General features: G+C 36.0%; 1 protein-coding gene across 1 annotated transcript in view; it reads left to right on the top strand.

The window, feature by feature from the left end:
• ERBB4 (erb-b2 receptor tyrosine kinase 4) overlaps positions 1–20,630 on the top strand; it is a 1,107,258-nt gene that overhangs the window by 756,771 nt on the left and 329,857 nt on the right. The window lies entirely within an intron of this gene.

The following is a 20,630-nucleotide window of genomic DNA, read 5'->3' on the forward strand; positions in this document are numbered from 1 at the left end:
TTCATCAAATAGTATATGTATATAAAATTAAAGAAGTATGATCTTTGGTTTCTAGAAAGTGAAAGAATATTCCTCAGGGGTACTTTACCTCAACCCCAGGTGGCAGAACGGAGGAATTCTCCCACAACAGACCTTTCCTAGCTCAGCTCAGTTCTCATATTTATCATGCATTTCATGGGGTATTTTATTTTATTGCAAATCATGTATATATGCATTTGCATATAATATATACTTATAAAGTAAACATATTGTATAAATGTGTGTACACACACACATACACTTACATATACACACATTGGCCTCAATTGTTTATGATTATAAATTAGTTTTCACTTTCCTTTTACATATAAACCACCTAAAATCTGGAATAAGTTCCATAGTCTCTCCACTCTGGCTGTGTTCTCTTACTGCCAACCCCAGCTTCTGCCACAAATGACTACAGTAAACCTCACAGCTGTACTAGGTACTCCATCAACTGCTCTGAAGACCCACTATACCCCCAATTTCCTCAAAGCATAAATGAGATTAGTTATTCATATGATTTTGCTAATAATAATAATGTTTACTGAGGGGCAGAGAGGCCCACACTTGACTTTTGTGCTTCTGCTCTTGTGTTGTAGGTGAGGATATCCCTAACTATTGGGACCCTCTGACCATTTGTAAACCTTAAGAACCGACTCTTTTATTGTCTCCTAGGCTTTTTGCCCCTTCTCCAGACGAAGGCTCATGTCATTTTCTGTTTCTGAATTAGTAGAAACATCAATTCATTGCGTAAGAAAATGCCCACTCCAGGCACCGAATATAATGTGGCTTCCTTAGAAAAGTTTTAGTGGTACATGTCCCAAAGCATCATTTCTTCAGTCTAAAATTATATCATGTCAGTAGTGTGCCGGTAAATGTTTAATAACCTCTCTTCACAAAATAAGGAGGAAAACATGCCAATTTGTAGAGTTTGCTGATTTTCATGGTGTAAACATTCCTAATGTTATCTCTTTTTAGCAACCAATGTGGATTTTGGAAGAGATGCCCACTTAGCATACATTTAAGTAGTATTTCCAGCATAGAGATTCAATAGATGTGAACTAATCAGGAAATAATGAATTTTAAGTATATATTGCCTTTTTTAAATAAAATTTAAATTGTGGGTTTATATATTTTAATATTTAGTAATGGCTGCATTTAAGAGCCAGCTCTCACAATTATAGAAAATCTGACAGTCAGCTAAGTACACTACTACCATGTGTGAACATCAGTAGCCCTGTGTAGGTAATGCTGGGCTAAGCCCAGTACAGTGCTTATCATTTCTCCCTGTAAGGATGCAAAAAGAAAATTAAGCCTACACATCATACATGGTATGAACTGATCATGGACCCTAGTCTCCTCTGGGGCAAATGGTGAATAAACACACACACACACACACACACATGCACACATACACACAACTCAGGAAAGAATAACCTCTTTAGAGACAGGCCAGTTTAACTCAAAATTTATAGAGGAAAATATCTTCAGGGTCATATTCTGCTAACATTTTTCATTTAAATTATTAAACAGTATACTTAGCGTCTGCATTCATGTTAACTTCTTACACTCAAGATTTCCTCAAGAATAACAGATAGAAGTTACCTCTGTTTCGCTAAAAGGCTCGCTTACAGAGTAAGCCTCTTTTACCCTCTCAAAGTAAACTGAGTTTCTGCCTCAAAGATTGACTCCTCTGTACCCCACAAGCATACTGCTCTAGCTCTTAAAATGTTCAATTTTCTACCTTCAAATAAATCTTCATGACCATAGCTTGTTGGAAGGAAATAGCAGAGATGTTGTGTATCATGGTCTAGCATTACAAAAGACAAGGGTTTTTATGTCCAATGATAAGTAGATTAATGGTTTCCAAACTTGGACATTGGTCAGAATCTACCCCCAGAGATTCTCACTGAGTAAGTTTGGTTTAAGGATGGGAGGCTACCTATCATCAAGGTTCTCTAATTGATTCTAGCGACAGGTTTAAGTAGCACTGATCTGGTGTAGGATTTCTATGCTAGTAAAATGACTAGCAAAGCCTATTATGATTAAGACATCTCAGACCTATGCTGATTCAAAATTGGTGTAGAATGCATAGGCTTGCTGCAAATGAGCACCACCAAATACATGAGTCCCCTCTTAGAGAATATGTAGCGCTCTGTTGTCATATGAAACTTCCTTCACTGATTTCATTAATAACTATAGCAATGCTTTAAGGGCCTGTGACCTTTTGGGCCTGATATATGACACGCACTGAAAGAACTCTATTTCTAATTCTTATAGAAAGTCTGTAAGGTAGGTATTAAGAGCCCCATTTGGGGTGGCTGAGAGAAATTTTTAGCAATAAGGACTCGCTTTCTTCCAGTGAATGGTGTGAAAAGATCAAAATTTTATGAAATAGCAGATCTCTAGGGTTCAAACTGTCAAGTTAAGGGCAGCCATCAAGATTTTATTGTTTGTCTGAGATTACTTTAAATTTTAACAAGTCTTTTCACTTATGGAAATTTTCATTGAAAAAAAATATCATTACTTAACTAAAAGTTGCTGATATTATGAAAATGGTTTTCACACTGTTCAAAGTGGAAAAAGGCCATGCAATCAGAATAATCAGCTTTTCTTTGAAGTAGTAACTCCTAACATTTTTAGAAATGGAAAGTTTTTGGAATTGGAGATCTTTAGCAATGAATAATGTCTTTCTTATTGGAAAAAAAAGTAATAAGAGCTACACACTTTGTTTGAATTGGGTAACAATCACAGCAAATCTAATAAAAGTAATATAATCAAAAATAAATCTTTCCCAAGTGTCTTATAGATGGGTGACTGGATAGGCAAAAGGTGGTATATACATACAATGGAATGTTATTCTGCCTTGAAAAGCAGGAAATTCTGACATACACTACAACCGGGCTGAACCTTGAGGAAATTATGCTAAGTGAAATAAACCAGTCATAAGAAGACACATACCATATGATCCTTACTCATATGCAATACTTAGAGTAGTCAAAATCATAAAGACAGAAAATATAGTGGTGGTTGCAGGGGCTGGAGGAGCAGGGAGAATGGGAAGCTATTGTTTAATGAGTATATTTCAGTTTTATAAGATGGAAAGAGTTATGGGGTAGATGGTGGTAATTGTTATACAACAATGTGAGTGTATTAGTACCCCGACCTGTACACTTAAAAACAGTTAAGATGGTAAAATTTATGTTATGCATATTTTTCCACAATAAAAAAAATATTTAAAATGTAAAGCTAGGAACATTAACGTAAAGTGACTGTCAATAAGAGACCTCTGGTGATCTTCCACATTTTTTATTCTATTTTTTCCACAATTTAAAAAAATGTCCCCCTATATAATGTTTTGAGTCATCCTGCTATAAGAGGATTTGCAAATAATTCTAAGATTGGAAGAATTAGGTGTAGGGGTTGAAATGCTAAGTTGATCAAAATTGACTTAAATTTTCACAGAGTTTGAGACTTATCCAAACCAAATAAAATTCTATGTGGACTCAAATAACAAGTACTTGATTAATGTGAAAGAGATTACGAAGCATTCCATGGTTGATTTTTTTTTTTTTAAAACCTAAAGCCCTGTTTATATACTGGTGTTTAAAGCAACTATGTAGAATTGAATGAAAATTGTGCTGAATCCACTCAGTTTTACCCTCTACTATTTTCCTCTGATTTGTTTACTCTGTAATGGGTTAAAAGTGATTATGTTTATGTCTGTGTCCTGTTCTACAACAATCATTCATAGATTTCCTTACCATTCACATGCTTATTCCTGCTTACTAATGTAATTGTTTTCCTGAAACTCAATTGCACAATTAAGTAGAATTTAAAGAGCTTACATTTTCCTTTTCTTCTCTAATTTCCCATCACTTAGAGAAAGCTAGGAACTGAAAGGAAAAAGTAACTGAAAATGGTGTATTCAGGTTTTCCCTTTCATACCATTTGCAAAGAAGACGTTTCAGACGTCTTCCCTCTCCTATTGGTTCCCCTCACTATGCCACTTTTATTTTGCAGTTTGGAGCAGAGGTGGGCGAAAGACTGCTAGTTACACTGGAGGGTTGGAGCAGGGGAGCCGGCATCCCTACAGTGAGCTGGGGAAAGATGAATACGGAGATCAAGCTGCTAACCCACTTAGCAATCTTTCAAGCCTAGATTGTTGCAAGCAACCCTATGCAACTTTTATTTAATTCTTTGCTGCTTGGCACGAACAAATTATGTTCTATTTAGAGGTGATTCTTTTGTCAATTGTAGGTGCTCTTTCTAAGCAGGGAAGAGAAAATGGAAAGGAAATTACGCAGTGACATTTCTCTTAAAGTTCTCCTTTGACTATAAGTAAAAGAAATATATAAAAGAAAAAAAAAAAAACCTTGATTACAAAAATGTACAAAGGAAAATTCATCTCAAAATTAGGTGTCCTGATAAGCCACTTTTATTCTCCTACCTCCTCACACTTTATTAAACTAAGATTTTGATCTAAGTAGCTTTTTAAAAAATATTTTCTATAGAATCAGTTCAAACTCTGTACTCGGGAAGTAGAATACAGCATCAGAAGAGCTACCTATATGCCCAAGTTACTAGTTACTTTGTTGATAATTAACTATTACTGGTTAATAGTTAATTATCAAAATGTGTTTTTCAGAATAAAGAAATTTGCTTTGCTAGAAATAAATACAATGATAAAACTAAAAGATTTTTAAAAGCAATAAAATATTGGATAACCAACACTTCTTCATTTCTAAATTTTATTTAGTTGCATAATTTTAAATATCAAATATTTTATTGAAAAAATTTGCTGTGTATTTTTAGTGGAATAAATACATGTGTGAAGTTCCTTATGGTTGTACAACTGACAGGGATCATCCTGTTTGAATCAGTAGAGAAAGATAAATTAATATCATGCAATTTTGTAACATTCTTATGAAATAATAAATTATTTATACGAATCCACACAGTGGACCCAGACATTTTATCTGAGGGAGAAAAAAAAAAAAAAAAAAACACAAAACATTGTTTCATCAATAGTAACTTAATTTAGAGTAAGAATATATGTTACTTTAAAAATATTTGAATGGATAATCATAGAGAAAAATTAGATATTATTGTTCTTTCTCTCCCTTCTTTTCCTACCTTCTAAAAGCTTTTACCTAACCCTATTCCAGAGCAAAGCCCCCTGCATCTTCATTCTCTTTGCACAATTATTCTTCTGCTTCTTTGCCTCAGATGGTAGCCTAGTGGCTGAGCTCAAGCTCTGGGTTTCTACATGAGTTTGAATCTTGACTCCAAGAGTTTCTTCTAACTGTAATTTCTTAACTGTCATTGCTTAGTTCCTTTATCCTGCATTTTTCTCACATGAGAATTAACTGAGATAATAAATGAAAATGTTTAAAACAATACCTGCCACATAGTAAGTGCTCAATAAATGTTAGTTGTTGTTAACATTTTTAGTGTTTATAACTGAGATTTGCTCCTCCTATGAAGCACTTCTTATTCTGTATCCTATCCTAATGTTGGGGGCTGTGATCAGCCTTCTCTTAGCTCCCCATCACCATTTATAAGTAAATATGCCTCTAACTCTGTGGGGATGGAAAGTGGGATGGGGAAGGACACCATTTTTAATGCTCTTCACATCCACTTGTAGTACCCCCTCCACCCTGCTCATTGAAGTCATCTGCTAAATACTGCTTGTTCCTCAGGTACATCAAAGATTTTAGCAAGTGACCCCAAATCATCTTTTAACTCCATGCAAGCCATTCCCTAGGTGACTTTGAATAAGTATGCATTTTTTTTGCACCTTTAATAGATCTTTATTGGAGTATAATTGCTTCACAATACTGTGTTAGTTTCTGTTGTACACCAAAGTGAATCAGCCATATGCATACATATGTCCCCATATCCCCTCCCTCTTGAGCCTCCCTCCCATCCTCCCTATGCCACCCCTCTAGGTCATCGCAAAGCACCAAGCTGATCTCCCTGTGCTATGCTGCTGCTTCCCAGTAGCTAAGTATTTTACATTCCGTAGTGTATATATGTCAATGCTACTCTCACTTCGCCCCAGCTTAGGAAAAGACAAAAAGACAACCCTCAGAATGGGAGAAAATATTTGCAAATGAAACAACAGACAAAAAATTAATCTCCAAAATATACAAACAGCTAATGGAGCTCAATATCAAAAAAACAAACAATCCAATTAAAAAATGGGTGGAAGACCTAAATAGACATTTCACCAAGGAAGACATACAGATGGGCAAGAGGCACATGAAAAGATGCTCAACATCACTCATTATTAGAGAAATGCAAATGAAAACTACAAGAGATATCACCTCACACCAGTCAGAATGGCCATTATCAAAAAATCTAGAAACAATAAATGCTGGAAAGGGTGTGATGAAAAGGGAACCCTCCTACACTGTTGCTGGGAATGTAAATTGATACAACCACTATGGAGAACAGTATGGAGGTTCCTTCAAAAACTAAAAATAGAACTACCATATGACCCAGCAATCCCACTACTGGGCATATTCCCTGAGAAAACCATAATTCAATAAGTATGTGTTAATGATCTCATTCAGCATCCTTGCCTACTGGTTTCTTGACCTCCTAAAATCCATTGAACTTACTCAGTATTTGCTCTAATCCTATCAAAACCAGGCCTTATTGGGACAAAGTTAAAGTTTGTCTTCCTATGTGTGTTTTAATTTATTTTGTGTGCTCTGTCCTCCTTTGTCCAACATGACTATTCTATTCTTGTATCTGTTAACAGAAATATGAAACTTAATTATATCGGTTAAGAGTGTGTAATCTGGAACCTATATTTCTGGGCTCTAATCCCAGGTCTATCACTTACTGTATGATCTTGGGCAAGTTATTAAGCTTCTCAGGACTCAGCTTCCTCATCTGTAGTAGTATTTTCCTTCTAAGGTTGTCATGAGAAATAAATAGCTTAGAATGATGCCTGCTACATGATAAAGTTGCATTATATCTAAACTATGACTAACTCTTTAATATGCCAGCTGATGAGGACTTTGCAAAGGAAAACAATAGATATATATGCAGTAGTTTACAAATCATTTATATTTTTTTCTAGAAATAATGGATCAGTTTCCAGATCTATCTAGTAGTACATCAACAAGAGACTCCACTGAAATATCTTGTTGATGGAATACTATTTTAAAAACATATTATAAATCCATTAATCTTGAGTTGTAGTTTTTGTGTTTGAACTTCAAAGGCAACTTAATGAAAACATTTTATGCCAAGACATTTTAGGCTTATTACTTACTGTAATGCCTTTTGGGTCACTTTCTTATAACCTTCATCAATTTTAAAATCACATTTTCATTCCTTAGGCTTACAGTGGCATTTTAGAAATGTGCCTCTTTGTTAATGCGGTTGTTTTGATTTTAAGTGTGAGGACTTGGGGGAGGAAAAAATATATGTGTATAAAAACAGCTAAGTCCCTTTGGCAGGTGAAAGAATGGTAGGAACATAAGATGAGACTTCTGGCTGTTATACCTCAAAGAGTTTGTTTAATATAGTGCCATGGATCTACCTAATCTTTTCCAATTTGTTACCCATTTTTCTTTGTTATCTGTCTCAGTGATGTCTCATTTCCCCAACTGACTGCTGCAGGCTAGCAATCTGTAACAAAAACTCAGTCTCAATCTCAGATATAATAAAAAAAAAGAGGCCACAAGATTAATGGCTCCAGCCATAATTATAAAGTCTCAAACCACAGACATTATAAGACCTTTCAAATTTTACTCAGGGTGGAAGAAGCTGGGTTATCACTATAGTGTGAAGATATTGGTCTCTTAGTCAAGAAAATGTTGGGTTATTTGATCTGGGAAGCCTACTCTGTTTTGAGTACTGTTAGGAACTGTGGAGACAAAATGGTTTCTTCCCTTAAGGAGCTTGTAATAATTTCATCCATTTCAGTTTTCTCTTGATAATACCTATTTCTTATTAATTCATAGAGGAGATAGGTCTGTTCTTGGAGCTGTCAAGTAGAAGCCAGATGAAAACGGGCTGCTCTTGGAGACCATGCCACACACAGATATTGGGAATTTTGTAATGTTCATGGTGATATAGAACCAGTACATTGCTTCTCAAGTAATGACTACTCTGACAGGATATACATGACAAATTTGGGAATATTTGAGGTCTTCCTTTCCCACCTGCTCAAACATTCTGTGTCTGCCAGCCTGGTATTTCCAGCACACTGGACCAAACTGTCCCTCACACCTCCAGACACACACACACACACACACACACACACGCACAGACACACAAAGTCCTCCTAGAATGTTGCATTGCACACTTAGGATATAAGTGCATTAAAAAATGGGCAGAGAATCATTTAACCAGAGAGCTGGATGGGATAAAAACTATTTAGGGAGAATGGCTAAGTCAATCAATGCCATAATAATGATACAATGGGGGAGAGTAGAAAGATGAAAGCTTTGTGACGGGAAAAGGCATGGAGAGAGAGAAAGAGAGAACCTGAAAGATGGGGTTGTGGTGAATGAGACACTTCGGAGAGTGAGAGTTGAGAAAATATTTAGATTTGTGGCCATGGGAAATGCTTCGGATCCCATTTAAAATACCCTTTGAGAGGAGTCAAGTTCCTTCATGTGAATTTTGGCTGTTGAACCATCTTCTCAAATGTGAGATCACTCACAAACTGAACATGTGCATGTTTATGGTTCCTCAGGGATCCATTAGCACCTCTGACTAGAGAACTCACAGATGAGGGTTATGGGATACAGTAATCCAAAGTATTTTGCCACCATGGGTTTCTCTTTCTGTCACATACCTTGAAATATTCTCTGTTCTCTTTCCCTTCCTTTGTGCAACTAAGCGAAATATTCAAGAGTGAAATATTCAGTAGCAGAGTGAAATTTCACTGCTTTTGGATTATTAGTAACATTCCTGCTGAGACTATGACTTCTCAAACTTTGCTGAAGCATGCAGAGACCTCTGAAACCCACTGTCCCTGTGTGCCGAGCCTGTCAAAGTTCCTAAGATGTCACATCCTCCCTCTTTCCTATAGCTTGACTGTGGTATCTTAGTGATCATTTCAACTCTGCATAAACGCTTCTGTCTCCCGGTTACTTCATTTGTCTACTGTGTCACTTCTGCTGACTATCTCCATCTCTTTGTCTCACTTTGTTTTTCTTTATGTTTTTATATACAGCATTGTGAGGGAGGGAAAACAGAACTAACATTGATTGAAGCTTATGATGTGCCAGGCACTTTGCATATGCCATTCCACTTAATCACTCCTAACATATATAGTAAGTGTCATCATCTGTATTTTATAAATGAGGAAAGTCAGCTCTTAGGTACAGTTTTGTTGCCTAAGGTCCCACTAATTGTAAATAACTAAAACTGAATGCAGATAAAAGTGATATCAAAGCTTATGTTTTCTGCATTTACCAGCGTATATATGAACTCTTAGAGCAGTAAATAACAATATTGTAAATTGGTTGTGTATGCAAGAGTATTTTTAAATAATAGTATTTTAAAATATTTTATCTTCTCTCAACCAGGGGTATAATTTCCTATTACAGTTATAACTGCCAATTGCTAAAATGTGTTTATATTTAATTGACACTTATTTTAGCCCCATTTCCAGTTGAACCTTAATAAAAAATTAGTAGAAGCAAAGTAAATGTCAATTAGAAATTAAAAAATGGGCAGGAACAAAAACTTTTGACAAGCAAATATGCTAAGTATAAAAAGTTCTGACATGCTATAAAGGGAGTAGCCTCTTTTTCCATTTAAAGGCTGCTTTCTCTTTTCTTACCTATAAAATGGAACAAATAATAGTATTTATAATGTTATTGTGTAAATTAAATGAGATACTATGTGGAAAGCCCTTAGTCTACTAGTTAGAACATAGAAAGTGCTCAATAAATGGTAGATGTTGAGGTAAGGTTGATGATGTTGCTGATGATGATGTCTAGATTGGATTATGCAACATAGTGTAAGCCTCCGTGTATAAGATAAACACTTAAAAAAAAAAAATAGGGCTTTCCTAGTGGCGCAGTGGTTGAGAATCTGCCTGCCAATGCAGGGGACACGGGTTCGAGCCCTGCTCTGGGAAGATCCCACATGCCGCGGAACATCTAGGCCCGTGAGCCACAATTACTGAGCCTGCGCGTCTGGAGCCTGTGCTCCGCAACAAGAGAGGCCGCGATAGTGAGAGGCCCGCGCACCGCGATGAAGAGTGGCCCCCGCTTGCCACAACTAGAGAAAGCCCTCGCACAGAAACGAAGACCCAACACAGCCATAAATAAACAAACAAACAAACAAACAAACTAACTAACTAACTAAAAAAAAAATAGAGAAGTTAACTAACCTAAGGAATGACACAGTAACAGAGTGAGAATTGAAATTCTTACCTGTCCCATGCCAGATAGACTCTGTATTATGTGTATATCTGTCTTTTGATATTCACATGACATACTGATTTAAAACCATAAATGCAGGAATTTTACACTGATTCTTTAAAATTTCTTGTTACTTTTGGCTCATTTTGCCTGCCAAGTGCTTTTAAAATCTGAACCGTTATCACGTGTATGAGCAAGCACTGTTTCGTCCAGATTTGTGTCATTTTCAAAAATGGTAAGCATATTTCATTGTTTTATCCAACTCAGTGATTAAAAGGTCAAATATGATAGTTATGTACAGAGGCCTTTGACACGCCACTAGAACCAGCAGATCAATCTAGACCTGCCAGGACATCAATCCTTTTATCAAATGTTCTGATACATGTGCCAGTCATCTACAGATCCAAACATCGGTTCCAGATTCCATCAGTGTTTTCCAGAAGTATATAAAGAAAAACATAGTCAAGTTCTTTCTGATATCCAAATCGTCCCTTCACGACCTTTAAATCTTTAGAATATGACAAGAAATTAGTGATATTTTCTTAATGTGTATTTTCATTTAAAAAATATGTATTGATCTCCTGCATCTCCTAAGTATTCCATAAAGCAAAAAAGTTAATTGAATTTTAGTTTGTCTGTATGATGGGAGGTAAATCCACCCCAAAAAAAAATCACATTTATTTAACATCACTTGAAACTGTACAGGATAAAATATAGAGTGAAAATAGGATGTTACAAAACTATATGGAGTATTATATTAACTTAAAAACAATTATATATACTTCAAAAAAATGAAAAACACCAAAATTCAAAGTTTATGCATGATATTTATTTTCTTCTTTCACACTTTTCATTTTATAGCACTTTAATTTGAACATGTGTTAGAAATAAAATCTAGCAAATCCGTCTGAAATATTTAATACAAATAGTGTGGGTAAGAGAAGACCTCACTGAGAAGTGGCATCTAAGAAAAGCAAGAAAGCAGGTGAACCATCTGACTGCAAGCTATCAGAGAAAGAGAGGTCCAGGGAAGTAAAACAGAAGGGACCCTAAGTGGGTCATGCACCTAGTTTATGTCCTAGAAACAGCAGGAGTGAGAGTGAGAGGAGTGAGCCAGAAGGGGAATAGCAGGAGGTAAGGTTATGGAGGCAAGAAGGAGAGAACTAAGTATTCTAGTGTCTTGAAGACCATTGTAAGGAACTTTGGCTGTTAGTTTGAGAGAGATGGGAAGTTATTGGGGTTTGACCTAGTCTAAGAACATCACACTGGCTAATATATTGAGAAGAGATTGTAAAGGATCCAGAGTGGAAACTAGGACACCAGTTAGGAGGTTATTGCATTAATCCAAGCAAGAGATGACAGTGGTTTAGTGGTGCAGGTGGTGGGAAATTACTGGGCACTAGATATATTTTGAAGTTAGGGTCAACTGGATATGCTAATGAATTTGGATCTGGGATGTGAGATAAAAAGGGTTGCTGAGGGGCTTCCCTGGTGGCGTAGTGGTTGAGAATCTGCCTGCTGATGCAGGGGACACGGGTTCGGGCCCTGGTCTGGGAGGATCCCACATGCCGCGGAGCAACTAGGCCCCTGAGCCACAATTGCTGAGCCTGCGCGTCTGGAGCCTGTGCTCCGCAGCAAGAGAGGCCGCGATAGTGAGAGGCCCGCGCACCTAGATGAAGAGTGGCCCCCGCTCGCCGCAACTAGAGAAAGCCCTCGCACAGAAACGAAGACCCAACACAGCCATAAATAAATAAATAAATAAATAGATAGATAGATAGATAGATGATAGATAGATAGATAGATGATAGATAGATAGATAGAATACCATGGCCAAAAATTAGTAAAAATAAAAAAAAAAATTAAAAAAAAAAAAAAAAGGGTTGCTGAGAATGACTTCAAACTGTCTAACATGAGCCTCTGGAAGGATTGTGCTGCCACTGACTGAGACGGAGAAGGCTTTACAGAACAATTTTTTTGGTGGGGTGGGAAGATCAGGGATTAATTTTTGGACATGTAAATATTTAAAGGCCTGCTAATCATACAGGTATTGATATTTCATAGACAGTTTGAAGTATAAACGTGTTTGCACATGGTCTGGGCTGGACATATAAATTTTGGAGAGTATCAGCCTATTAGGGTATTTGAGTTAATATACATAAAATTCTTAGAATGTTCCTGAAAGGGCTGCCACCACATAAGGCTGAACAGGCTGTACACTGCAGACCTTCAAGGGAGTATCATCTAGATAGACTACACTCTGAAGGATGCTCTTGGCTGTTTTTGGTGGCCCTGGCTGGTTCATCATAAGTGCTCATAAATCTACCTATTCTTATCACTGTAGTTGGTTGCAAACAGCAGACAGGTCTTAATATATTAAGTCTGCTGGTAAGGTTCCCCAGTCTGTTCATACCTCTTATTTATATGTTTTAGAAATACATTTGACATTGATTGGAGATAATTATGTTCCTCAGTGGGTGGAATTCCTATATTCTACTCTGTGCTCACAGCTATGAACAGTGATAATTAATGCTTTCTAATTGCTTGATTTGAAAGAAATGTTTGACAGTATCAAATATGAAATCTTCCAGTTTTTCAGGAAAAAAATCTAATTTTTTTCTTATAATTTGAGTCAAATAGTTTTGCTGATAGTATGACTTTTACAAAAGTATTTGGCCCCTTTGCTAATGTTCTCTTTGAAGTTTGTCTCTGTTGATTATTGTAGCTCTCAGGAGTTTGAAGGTATGCTGGGAGAAGTATAGAATGTATGGAATAGTAATATAGACAGCATTATATCAGATCTTTATATTCAATGAGAAATACAATTTCTTTAGTATGTTAATGTCATTTCTATCAGTCACTCTTATGATCACATGAGGCTGTAGATGTAAGCGATAAGTAACAATTTTAAGTTTAAATAGGTTATATCAAATTTCCTTTTGACACTGAAATTTGTGTAGATCTCACCGTTCTCCTTGAATCTATAGGTAGAAACATCTAAACTCAGCATGTTAATAGAGTACCTGGTAACCCTTATTTATGATTTAAGAGGTTTTGAAAATGGCACTCTTTTATTTAATTAATTTATTTTTTTATTTTATTTTATTTTTTGCTGTGTTGTGTCTTCATTGCTGTGCGTGGGCTTTCTCTAGTTGTGGCGAGCGGGGGCTACTCTTCGTTGTGGTGCACGGGCTTCTCATTGCGGTGGCTTCTCTTTCTGGGGAGCATGGGCTCTAGGCGCATGGGCTTCAGGAGTTGTGGCACGCGAGCTCAGTAGTTGTGGCTCGCGGGCTCTACGACGCAGGCTCAGTAGTTGTAGCACATGGGCTTAGTTGCTCTGTGGCATGTGGAATCTTCCCAGACCAGGGATCGAACCCGTGTCCCCTACATTGGCAGGTGGATTTTTAAGCACTGCACCACCAGGGAAGTCTGAAAAATGGCACTCTTATAGGTTTTGTACCTGGGGTTTCAGCTATTATCATATCTACTCTAGATTGATTTGTGTTTACAGAAGGCCTCAGAAGAAATGAAAATTTACTCAGTAGGCTCAGTACTTTCAAACCTTTGCACAATTCTGTGTGCCACATTAACTATTAGTCTATCAGCTATTTCTCTATAATCCTATCTGAAGTGGTACTGGGCTTGGAGATACTGTGTGCTCTGGCAGTCACAGATTAGTCGTAGGTTGCTGAGCCTTTTAGGAAAGGGTGGATAGAAGTGCTGCAGACTAAACTTGATATATTTCACCCTTCTGTCCAAAATTAATCTTGATCACATGATCATATATGCTCCTGTCAATCCTTTGGCTTTAGATTGCTTGAAATGAATAACAATGAGGTTGATATTACTTATTTCTTTTTCAATACAGTGATTAGTAAAACATTTTAAACAACTAACTCCTGATTTAATTTACTGCTAGATGAAAAATTCCACATATATATATTTTTAATTTTTAAATTCATCTTTCTAGTTAGTGAAAATACCTGCCCATCTTTTTTCTGAACAGCAAAATGTATAACAGTAAAGTTTCCATTCAATAATTCACTTTCAAATCATAGATAATATAGGAAGATTGAATTAAGACTAGAAGAAAATGTAAGCTCAATTTACAGGACAAAAGTGTGAGGATGAATAAACACATAACAATGAGAACTGTCAGATAAGAATAAGGGAAGTTTAACATCTGATTAAAAAAAAAGCAATTCCACATTGCATTAATATTATTAACCCTACTACTATATCATTTGCTGGAATCATGTTGTGACTTTACTATCATATGGGTGATTTATAATAATTTAAAATTGAAAATAAAAATTATGTATTTTCTAGGACTCCTGGGGGAAAAGAAAATGCAAATTGATGGAAATATATTCACAAATCAGAGTAAATACTGAGAAGTGAGAGACTACTAGATTTTTACACTGTTTAATTCTGTACATTTGGTCACCAAGCATCTGATCAGATCTAATTGTCACAAAATATGGCCATAATGTTAATAGAGTTTGGAATTATATGCCAAACCATTATTTTGTTTATATATGCTTTGTCGTCTTGGAAACGTTATCATTAGAATCCCTGGGATTGCTTTTTTTTTTTTTTTAACATCTTTATTAGAGTATAATTGCTTTACAATGGTGTGTCAGTTTCTGCTTTATAACAAAGTGAATCAGTTATACATATGTTCCCATATCTCTTCCCTCTTGCATCTGCCTCCCTCCCACCCTCCCTATCCCACCCCTCTAGGTGGTCACAAAGCACCGAGCTGATCTCCCTGTGCTATGCGGTTGCTTCCCACTAGCTATCTATTTTACGTTTGGTAGTGTATATATGTCCATGCCACTCTCTGACTTTATCACAGCTTACCCTTCCCCCTCCCCATATCCTCAAGTCCATTCTCTAGTAGGGATTGCTTTTTAAAAATATGGATTCCTATACCTCATTGCAGACTATAAAATCAGCATTTTGTACAAGGTACTCAAGTGTCAACACTAACTTTTAGGAAGCATACCCTGACACCCTCTTCTACCTTGCAGGTCAAACCACATCAATTCAAAGGTCAAAAACCTTGACTTACACCATAATACCCGTACAGAGTAAACACCAATCAAGACTTTCAAGACACTTTTTAAGCTCGTACTTCAACAGCTGTTTCTGCGCAAACTGCTCAAGGGACCATAAAGTATTCATTATGGTCCCAAAGAGTTGTGCTCATCCATGCCTCTGTGTTGTTGCTTAGGTTAATCTTTCAGCCTGGAACTTTTCTTCCCTCCCCTTCTCTATGGGGCAAACAAGATATCCAAGCCCATTTGAAATGCCCATCCCCTCTGGAGAGCCTTTTTTTTTAAAAATATTTTTTCTCGACTTTATGCATACCTATGTTTTGATTATTGTAATTATTTGCCTATATTTCTGCCTATTTCCTGGTCCTTGAAAGCTCCTTGAGGGCAGAACACTGACTTATTCATCTTTTTATTGTCTGGCCAAGAACAGGAGCTGATTTAGTGTAGACTTTCAAAAATGTTCCACTTCCCTTTTTTAAAATTCATGGTCATAAGAAAGATACTGTTCTCTCACTCTTCCCCAATAAATGTAGTGTTAAGAGGTCAAGAATGCCAGCTTTTAAAAGAACTGAAAGAAGAATCCAGGGATGTAACTTCATCACCTTTAACTAGAGGCAGTTTGAGGATATAATCGTTTACGGTTGTCAGTGACTTTATATTTTGTCACTCTTCAACTGTCCTGGCATATTACTTGCAGAAAGCAGTACAGAGGTACATATTAAATCCCATCTCTGCTGTCAGGCAGTTCCAAATAAAAGCAAAACTTCCAGCATGATTTTATGACTCTTAAAATTATCAAAGTGGCTCAGGGACTCTAGCTCCTTAAAAAAAAATACAAGAGCTACATTTTTAGTAACATCTGCTGGACAAGCATAAAAGATGAACTTAGCTATATTTGCTAACTTCTATGATGAATAATGCATTGTCAGAGGCGATTATTGCCTGTGAATTGAAATAATGCTTATATGCAATAATCAGCACTTACTTTTTAAAATTAGTTGTTAAGGTGACAAATATTTGTTTAAATTTTTGTTTTATTCTATAGTTAAGATCTTCAATTGGTTCAGATTGACAGGAGGTAGAAATATTAATTTAAATAACTGCTATCACCAAGCTGAATGGAAATGTCAGATTCTTATTTTTAAGTGCTGTATTTTCTCAAATAGTTTTAAAAGAATGATCACAATAAATAATGAAAAAGAATGATGTAGTAGATTGAAACATGAAAATAAGCAGATTTGGACAGCACTGGCAAAGTCTCAGTGCCCCAAAATGTTTCTCCCATTTACATAGGCTAGTATCTGACTAATTCCTCTTTCTCCTGTCCTCATTTTAAAAACACTCTACTAGAGAAGTAGGTTATAAAGCTAAGTGACACTAAAAATTATTTACATATACAGTCTCTTTTCCCTGTGAAATCAGGCCTCCTGAAGTACTGCACACCCGAGAACCGAGGGCTGGAAGAAAGTTCCCAGTAAGATATCTATTGAGCCATAGTTAAAATATTTCCCTTCCTGTTAGGAGACTCACAAGGGACCCTTCAGAGGCCATGTTTATCCTCTCCACTGAAATGCTCTGGGTAGATCTCATTTTAGATGTCACATAGATAAATCACATATAAGGAATACAGTAGACTTTGGAGCTACCAGGCATTAAATTGGAAACGGTCCAGCTCAACCTGGCTTTGTCCAACTCTTCCTTCCTAAGCTAGGGGACTGTTGAAAATTCAGATTTATCACCTTTTTTCTTTAAACACATGGAGGGTGAACATTATATATAGAGTAGTCAAAACCTTTTCCCTTCAGAATAATGCTGAATTAATTCTGAATTCTCATAGAATAGTAACCATGTCTGTTTCAGCTTAACTCTGATATATAACATAGTTCCTGATACACAGATACAGATGGTACTCAAGAAATACTTATGGATAGATGGATGGAAGGAAAGTAAGAAAAAAAGTTTGTAGAATTTTTTTTTCCAATTCGAGATTAATTATTACTAAGGAAACCCTTTTGTGCAGCAGAAATGTTGGGAACAAAATGCTAAAACCAGATTTTTAAAAATATTAAACATTGTAGCCCATTAAAACTACACTATTCAGTCGTCTGCAAGAATCAAAGAAAGGTTGCAGGTGTGAAAGTGTGAAAAATGCATTAATTCAGAAATACATCGTTGTAGGCAGAGATCTTGGTCAGATACTTTGACGTTTAGTTAATTGCAACAATTCAGTGAAAATAGTGTTAGCCCAAGTGCCACGTATCACACAGTTTTGAAGACCAAAACTGAACTGAGTGCCTGAGCAGATTCCGAAAACCTCAAAGCCCTAGAGACAGTGAAATGAAGGGCAGGCCAGAAGGAGCAGCCATTAACGGAGGCACATTCAATTCACGGTCCTCCAGCACACTTGTTGTGACAGAACTCTGAAGTGTGTGGGCCAAGCAATCACCTCCTTTTGGTTTTCAAAAGGGGTGGAGGGAATATAAGTCTGAGTAAAATCCCAGAGAAGAAAGAGTTGTCGGCTTCCTGTTATAGGCGTAATTGATATTTCTGCTTTTGTATAAATGAAAAATGGAAACTAACAAATGAAATCTCTTCACAGCATTTAGACAAGGTTAAATTATTTAAGCGTTCTGTGTTTGTGTGGGCACTATATCACTTGTGCCCAACTAGGTGGATCTTGCTATGATACTTTGGCAAGAATTGTAAACAAAATTTCTAGTAATATTTCTTTTTCTATTAGATATGGGAGTAGGTCTTGAGATGGTAAATTGAAACTGCAAGAATAAGAAGGTAAAAAAAAATATGTAATCCAATTAAAGGGGATCATTGAAGTTTTAAAATGTCTAATGTTACTCAGCATTTTTTATTAACAGCTACAGATAGTTGTTTGGCAACAATAAATAAAGCTAAATATTTTATTAGACCCAAACCCAATTGGAGAAGTCATAGATTAAATGGTAGATCATCCTCTGCTTCAGATATATTCAATTAACAGACTACTTAATGGGTCGATTTAAAGGATTTTAACACACCTAAAGAAACACATTAACATTAGCTACTTTCTCATAAAAAGTTTGTACTCGAAAAAGTTTGCACTGCTTTCCATTTTGTCTCACAGTCCTTTCTAATTTCCTCTGGTATAAATCAATGTAGATTTATTAGCTTTATACAAAAGAACTCCGGTAGGTTTTTAATAATAATTATCATTATCACTGATTAAAGTTATATTGTTCAAGCCAGATGGAGTCCTTTTCCTGTCAGCTAGAATGAGCTTGCATTATGTAGTTATAATGTGTTTGGATCTAAATAAACAGATGGCAGAGTGACAGGATATTATACGCTTGTGATGTCAGCCTCAGTGCTTCACAAACAAAATTGCTTTAAATAAACCCCATTGAGGCCAGGATCTAGATGCTTTTAAGAGGGTGGCTGGGATTGAGCTTAAGTGTTATATTAACTTGGAAATAGTACTGTTCACTTGCAGAAGAGTAGACCAGTAGGATGGTCTGAGGTTTAGCCTGAGAAAGGGTGTCTGCTGAATCTGTCCCTTAACTGTGAAAGCATTTAACATACTAGGTTCATTCAGTCAGTCTCAGAAGGAGAGACTAAAAAAAACAACAAAAAAAAGCTGCCCAAGTTGTAAGAACTTCCAAGAGGAAGAGTTAAAAACTGTGGGTCAAGGAAAGATGGAAACTTTTGGTATAACCTTATTCCATAATTTTTACAATGAAGTTAACTATGTTAAAATAAACTACTTGAATAAGCATGTACTCATTCACAATTTATATTAGAAAATTAACAGAAAAGGTTTAATAAGAACTTTGTTATAGAAAACTTTAGTCTTTGATAGATTTTCATGTCCACTTTTCTCTAAAAATGAGGCCATTCCATACCCTTGTACTCACAAAAATTTGGAGTGAGCCTATGAAATTCAGCAGCAAACTTCAAAGAAAGTCATTATACATGATTTCTTCTAGCTAATATTCTTTTGTTGAGATTGTAGGGAATTTCTCTGTGGGACAACTCTATTTGCTGAGGCAAATACCCATAGTAGCGTCATCGTTAAAAGGAAAATGAGACTATGGGAAATAAAGGCTGATATTTGAAAATGAAGGTAGTATCAATAAAATTTTTAGAAGAAGATATAAAATAATTGAAATTAAGCTTTCTAAAAAATTAGCTGTTTTAAATGCTTGAAATATTTATATAAAGATGTTGGTTTGCAAATTGACCCCTGTACATAAAGGACAAGGAGAGACGGAAGAAAGTGGCAGCCCACTCCAGATTAGTAGGCGACAGGTTTAATAAGCAAGGGAACTTATGTATGAGACTTGTCTTGGGCAACAACAAGGTGAGTAGATCTCAGCATCCGCCTGCCAGAGTCTTAAAAGTTTGTACAGAGGTCCTAACTAAATTCAGTCACTTATTCAGTCCAGATGGTCTCAGCAACACCTTACTCTCTCAAGGCTATGTCCTTGAAACAGCTGCTAGCATGGGATTAGTTGGAGGGATATACATTTCAAGGACAAGGGAGGGGGTGGGGAGCCTCTGATTGCCTGGGTTCAGCTCACAGGTCAACTGGCAGTCACAACCTCTTAATGATCTCCTCCTCAGGAATATAGCTAATATTATGTCATAACTATAAATGGAATATAACCTTTAAAAATTGTGAATCATTGTGATATATACCTGAAACTTATTAATATTGTACATCAATTATACTTCACTAAAGAAATTTTTTAAAAGACAGTGCAAACTTACGGTTACCCAAGGGGAAAGAGGGTGAGGGATAAATTAGGAGTTTGGGATTAAAATATACATACTATTATATACAAAATAGATATCCAACAAGGACGTACTGTATAGTGCAGGGAACTATACTCAATATCTTGTAACAACCATAATGGAAGAGAATGTAAAAAAAGAATATATATATATACATACATACATATGTATATATATACATATATTTGTATAACTGAATCTCTTTGCTGTACACCTGAAACTAACATTGTCAATCAACTATATTTCAATAAAAAATTTTAAAAAGACACAATAGACCTTTGACAAAAAAAAAGATAATCTAAATTATATATAAAACCTTTTTTTTCTGATGGTTTATCCTGTTTGTAATATATTCTTGTTTTCATAG

This window comes from Eschrichtius robustus, chromosome 5, assembly GCF_028021215.1.
Source record: "Eschrichtius robustus isolate mEscRob2 chromosome 5, mEscRob2.pri, whole genome shotgun sequence".
In the NCBI taxonomy this organism is placed as follows: domain Eukaryota; kingdom Metazoa; phylum Chordata; class Mammalia; order Artiodactyla; family Eschrichtiidae; genus Eschrichtius; species Eschrichtius robustus.